The 6,545-nt window shown below is 49.9% G+C and overlaps 1 protein-coding gene across 33 annotated transcripts in view; it reads left to right on the top strand.

Annotated features, from left to right (window-relative positions):
- The window catches only part of INPP4A (inositol polyphosphate-4-phosphatase type I A), a 150,084-nt gene that overhangs the window by 64,403 nt on the left and 79,136 nt on the right, over positions 1–6,545 (top strand). The window lies entirely within an intron of this gene.

Raw genomic sequence — 6,545 nt, 5'->3', positions numbered from 1 at the left:
GTGCACGCTGACTGCAGTCCTAACCAGGCAGCTCTGACAGCAGACCGCCATGTACAATGTTCCTGTTGTCTTTGTCTGTGGTATTGTGAAATTGATGCGGTAATCAAATGACGAATGAGGCGTGGTGCGTGAGAGTGAGAGGGGTCATGTATGGGAACAGTGGGTTGATTCACCTCAAGAAAAAGCCCCAGAATCCCTGGCTGCAGAACCCAGGGGTGCCACTGCCTGGAAAGGACAGAGTAGCAAGCCAGCCCCTCACCCAAAGGAAGGCTTCAGAAGAGGCTTGGCCTCCCCCATTGTGACGCTCAGGTTGTCTACCATTCATCTTTGTTACACTTTGTGATGTAGCTCTGGACCAAGCCTCTTATCATCTTTGTATCCCTAAGGGGTGCTCCATAATAGACCCTCAACTGTTTGTTAAAGCAGGAGTCCACAGTCCCCGGGCTGCAGACCAGTACTGGCCTGTGGCCTGTTAGGAACCGGGCTGCACAGCAGGAGGTGAGTGGCAGGCATTACTTGAGCTCCACTTCTTGTCAAGCAGCGGTGGCATTAGATTCGCATAGGAGTACAAACCCTGTTGTGAACTGCGCATGTGAGGGATCTGGGTTGCGTGCTCCTTATGAGAATCTAACTAATGCCTGATGATCTGAGGTGGAACAGTTTTGTTGCGAAACCACTCCCCTTGACCAGCCCCCCAAAATTGTCTTCCACAAAACTAGTTCCTGGTGCCAAAAAGGTTGGGGGGACTGCTGTGTTAAAGAGATTGCCAGTTTACAGAGAAGAAACAGCATGAGGTGCAGAAGCAAGAAATTGGAGGTGCTGAAGAAAGAGCGGCTGAAGTGTGTGGTGTGGAAGGCAGTCAGCAGACCCCTGCCCGCCCCAGGCTGCTCCTGGCACCTCCCAGACATTGCGCTTGTGATTATTGACACATCTCACTCATCTCCTAGATTATGAGCACTTGTTTTGCTCAGCACAAACGTTTTAAAGCACTTTTTTCAGGACAGCTTATTTTCAAACTGCTTCTTACAGAAAATCCCCTGAAGGTTCATGGTCTATGGGTGAACCACAAGGAGCTGAGCTGCAGTTCTAAAGTGGGCTGTCCCAAAGACCTCCAGGAGAAGCTGGGAACCAAGAAGGACATAAAAGAAGTGAGGGAGTTGCCTGCCTTGTTTTCTGAGGAAGGGCAGTCCCAGAGAGGGTGGCTGATGCAAAGGCCACACCAGATAAAAGTCTAAACAGCAAAGAGGCCAGGGCAGGAGGAGGATGAAGACACTGCTAGGAGGTTCACAGGCCCAGTCATTGCTGTTGGACACAGACTGTGAGGACTGTGGGAGGGACGCTGGTCAAATTCCCAAGGTATGGGAGCTGGGGTACTGAGGGAGTTGAAGTTGTACTTACGGGGAAGATAGAGCTGATAGAGTTGTCAATGGATTGGATGTGGGATCTGAGAGGAGGAGGAGGCCAGGATGTTATTTCTTGCCTAGAGCAAGTGGAAGGACAGAACTCCATCTACTGAGATGGGAAACCTTGAGGGGCCAGTGAGGTGAAAGAGGAAGGCTGGAACGGTCTGGGCTTGTTCTGCTCCTGGAGCATCCTCCTCTGCCCTCTTGTTTACAGGGATATCCATGTCCCTATCCAAGGTATCTCAGTCAGTTCAGGCTGCTATAACAAAATAACTGAGACTGGTAAACAACAGAAATGTACTTCTTAGACCTGTGGATATTGGGAAGGCACTGGCATTTAGGGTCTGCTGAGGGCCTTCTTGCCATGTCCTCACATGACAAAAGGTGAAGGGCAAAAAGGGCCTGCCTAGTTCCCTCCAGCCCTTTCATACAGCACTAATCCCACCTATAAGGCCAGAGCCCTCAGGGTCTAATCACCTCCCAAAGGCCCCGCTTTGTAATACTATCACATTGATGGCTACATTTCAACATAGGAATTCTGGGGGACACATTCAGACTGTAGCACAGTGACTGACTCCCTCCATCGGAGTCTGGGATGTGCATTTGTATTCTGGTTCAGGCCCTGTATTATAATAGTCGGCATATTTATTAAACTAATGAGGCATGTCAGTTAAGTAAATGAAGTTAACTCATTGCCATTGCTGCCTGTCCATCATCAGTGGCAGACAGTAGGGCTTGGGAAATGGGAAGCCAGAGATAAATGAACATCTCCCAGTGAGCACAAGCTCGGGGGCCCTGAGTCAGGTCATTTGTGTCTGCAGGTGAGAAGGGATGCACATTGCCAGCATGTTACTTCTCTTCCTGTATTGATTTAATTTTTTTTTTTTTGGGGGGATCGAGTCTCGCTTTGTTGCCCAGGCTGGAGTGCAGTAGCGCGATCTGGGCTCACTGCAACCTCCGCCTCCCGGGTTAAAGCGATTCTTCTGCCTCAGCCTCCCAAGTAGCTGGGACTACAGGCACGTGCCACCACGCCCTGCTAATTTTTTGTACTTTTAGTAGAGACGGGGTTTCACCATGTTGGCCAAGATGGTCTCGATCTCCTGACCTTGCGATCTGCCTGCCTTGTCCTCCCAAAGTGCTGGGATTACCGGGCCCCTGTGCTTGATTTTTCTAAAGCACATTACTTTCCTGTATTTAAGCCCTAGCCGTGCTGGATGGATGTTTTGCAGCATGCTTGGGTGTTAAGTGTCCTTTGAGTCAGAGCTTTACTCACAGTGACCCTCTCCTGCCCTGTGCAGGTATAGAGAGCTGGGAGGTGGGAGATGGGAGAGGGTTGGGCCCCAGCTCTGAGGGGAGGAGGAAGCAGACCTCTCCAGTACAAGAGGACCATGATGCTGCCCCCTCAGAACATGGATGTCTATCCTGGAGGGACAGAGCACCTGCCTCACTTCCCTAAGAGTCCAGGGTCCACTCACACTCCTCTGATTGGGAGACTGTGAATTCCTTCCAACAGTAGTCGTAACTTCATTTGACAGCCGAGGAAACTGATGCACAGAGATGGGACCCTGTAGAAGGTCACATGCTTCACAGCGGCTCACCAGGTCTGATGCCACTGCCTGGGCTCCCCTCCCCCATGCCACCAAGCCATATTGCTTCAAGGAACAGGCCTGCGTTCTCATGTTCCTTTCCAATAGCAACCTTTGGGCATAATTTTTGGTGATTATAAACTGTAGTGCAAGCAAAGTACCATGGGCCTTGGTGAAAAGTTCTGGTTGGAGGAACTGGAGAAGGTAGGAAAGTTGGGTAAAACTCAAGTAGACTTAGCTGTAGAGAAAGGGCTTCCAGGCTCACAGATGGCCCCAGTACAAGCGCTGTGGGGGCCAGCCTCAGGGGAGGTTAGGAAAAGCCAAGGTGAGAACCTCACATGCCAAGGCGACAACCTCACATGGCTGACAGCCCATGTACCAAGCTCTACGCAGATGTTTTCTGTGTTTCTTCACATATGTGCTTGCTCCTCTGTGTCCTGGTGAGACCAGTGTTATTTCTGTTATACAGAAACTGAGGCTGAGAGAAGCTCGGCAGCTCTTGCACGTATGGGGGAGGAGGGATCTGAAGTGAGATTAGCTGAGCAAGTGGTTGGATTCCTGAGGCCCCACTCTGGGCCTCACAGGTTGATCTAAGGGTTTAGTCTGCGGAAGGGCAGGTGTTGACACCTGTCTTAATCCATTTTCTGCTACTCCAACAACATACCACATCCTGGGTAGTTTGTAAAGAAAAGCAACTTATTTCTTACAGTCTGGAGGCTGGGAAGTCCAGGAGCATGGTGCCCGCATCTGGTGAGGGTCTTCCCATGGTGGAAGCATGGAAGGTGAAAGCCAGCATGAGAGACAGGGAGAGGAAATCGGGCTAAACTCCCGATTTATCGGGAGCCCACTCCCCTCACTCCTACAGAAACAGCATTAATCCATTCATGAGGACAGAGTCCTCATGGCCTAATCACCTCTTAAAGGCCCCCCCTCCCACTACTGTTACAATGACAATTAAGTTTTCAACACAGGAACTTTGGAGAACACATTCAAACTGTATCAAGAGTCTTTTGTGGACCAGGGCACTGGGGGCCTGGTGGGCTTGGAGCCAGAGCCCCGAGAGGCATGAGGAAGGCCTTCCTAAGACCCCTCCCAAGGCCCCTCCACTCTTGTCCTTGTTCCTGCAGCATGTGGCCTTTTCATCCTAGTTAATACCTGGGCCTTTGAGACAGCATTTTTTTTTTTTTTTTGTATTTTATGCTAGAGAAGCATATTTGACTTCGTTTAAAAGGTTAAGATCTTTCCTAAGCAGTTGGCTTTTGTTTGAAAGAAAAAAAAATGGAAGGCCTGCTTGCTTCCACTATTCCCTTGTACCGTAGGATGGGGAAGGACACCCAGGGATGGAGGAGTCTCCAAAGTGGGCAAATTAGAATCAAGGACCCCAACTGCTGTATCGTAGGCCTCACTCCTCCTGCATCACCTCCTAGAATCAGTCCTTCTGCTTTTATGACCCATGCCAACCCCACAACCCCTTCCCACTTGACATCAGATGGCAGTTTTCTCCAGTGTTCAACATCCTCTTCTTCCTGGGCGGCCCCCTCAAGTTGGCCATATTTAAGGAAGAATGAGTTTTGGTGTATTCTCATCCCATGGTCACACGCTCTTCTTCTCATACCTATTTTATCATTTGCTTTGCATTAAAAGTTGATTCATAGCACTTAACTTTCTCATTGGTTATGTAGAGGCATTCATTCATTCACTCACTCACTCACTTACTCATTCATTCCAAATATAAACCAGAGGAAGTTTCTGCTGCCATTGGCTATTGCTCTGGAATACTTGGAAGCAGGCCCTCCTGGTCTTTGCTGTGTGCAGCATGTACCTTGGCTGGTGACGGACCTGAGCGGATGCTTGGAAGCAGAATGTGAGCTGTTGTGGCAGTGGGTGTGCCAAGCCCGCACACAGGCCAGTGCTGCCTCGTCTTTGGAGTGGAGTCTCCAGTTTGCTGGTCACCTTGGGCTTGGCCATTCTGGAGTTACTGCTCCTGTTCTCTCTGTTGGCCTTGTCCTGTCCCTGCTGCCCCTCCCTGTCACCGCAGCCATTCTGGCTCTGGCCCATTCAGTTTGTGTCATCAGTGGCTGCATTTTACTTACCCTGTGCCCATCCCCATGTTTGTGCCATGTCATAGAAAGTCCTTCTAGGTGCCCGTTGTTCTCTTATCTGCTGGGCTTCAAGAATTGGTGGCCCTGAAGCCCCCAAGGGTCCCAGGACCCCTGTTAGGTGTAGACAAGGTCTGAGTAGATCCCTGGGTAGATTCAGTTTCCATATGGCTCTAGGGGACCCATGGAAACAGAGGCTGGTCTGGAACATTGTGGTAGAGACTGGGTCACATTTTCTCTCTAGGTTGGATTAGCAGCTCTAGTAGAGTCACTTGAGTGAACCCATCGTCTTGACATTAAAGTCAATCTCACACCATGGAGTGTCCAGAGTGGTGAGGTCCAAGCCTAGCCTAGGGAATATTGGGAGTGGGGGAGGCTCAGGGGATGTGTTCAGGGTGTTCTGAGCCCCACCTGGAGTTAGAGAGGGGGTGTGGTCTACCTCCCTCTTTTCCTGAGATTCTTAGAATCTCTGGAGTGATAAGAGTATCTTTGTATGCTAATGAGATGACTGGTGGCTGGGGGCTCTTAAATTGCTTTAGGATTTGGCTAGCTGCCAGGGTAACCAATCCTATGATTAGAGGGCTGGAATTTACAGTCTTCCACCCTCCCACCTCCGGGGAGGGGAGAGAGGCTGAAGGTTGAGCTGGTAAATCAGTGGCCAGTGATTTGGTCAATTATGTCTATAATGAAGCTTTCATTAAAGACCCAAAAGGAGGCCAGGTGTTATGGCTCACACCTGTAATCCCACCACTTTGGGAGGTCAAGGTGGGAGGATTGCTTGAAGTCAGGAGTTTGAGACCAGCCTGGGCAACATAGTGAGACCCCATCTCTAATTTTTAAAAATTAGTAATTATCCAGATGTGGCACACGCGTGTGGTCCCAGCTACTCAGGAGGCTGAGATGGGTGGATGGCTTGAGCCCAGGAGTTTGAGGCTACAATAAGCCTCACATCATTGCACTCCAGCCTAGGAGACAGAGCAAGACCCTGTCTCTAAAAGCTGGAAAAAAAAAAAAAGTACAAAACTCCAAAGGGCTGAGTACTGGGAGCTTTTGGATAGCTGAGCATGCAGAGGTTCCCGGAGAGTGGCACATAGGGCGGGCAGGGCAGCTCCACGCCCTTCCCACATGCCTTGCTCTGTGCGCCTCTTCTAGCTGGAGGTTCATCCGCATCCTTTACAGTATCCTTCCTGTCTGTCTGCAGGAAGGTGATATTTGTCTTTCTGAGGTTATTATTAATAGTAACTTTCAGTGCCAGTGAATGGTGTGACACCTCACTGATCTATGATTTTAGCTGTCCTGGATTTGGGGTTTCTGAGAGTAAGTCCTTTTCTCTTTCTGCCCCTGTAAAGTAGCCTCTTTCTTAGGGGCTGCTGACTCATGCTCAGCTTCATGCCAGCCTGTCATTTTACTTTCTTTCTTGTGCTGCCTGTGTTTGGAGAGCAGAGGCACAGTGAAGC

Source organism: Symphalangus syndactylus, chromosome 14 (genome assembly GCF_028878055.3).
Source record: "Symphalangus syndactylus isolate Jambi chromosome 14, NHGRI_mSymSyn1-v2.1_pri, whole genome shotgun sequence".
Classification (NCBI taxonomy): Eukaryota; Metazoa; Chordata; class Mammalia; order Primates; family Hylobatidae; genus Symphalangus; species Symphalangus syndactylus.
Note: the sequence above shows the minus strand (reverse complement) of the source record. Positions and strands in the feature narration are given on the sequence as shown.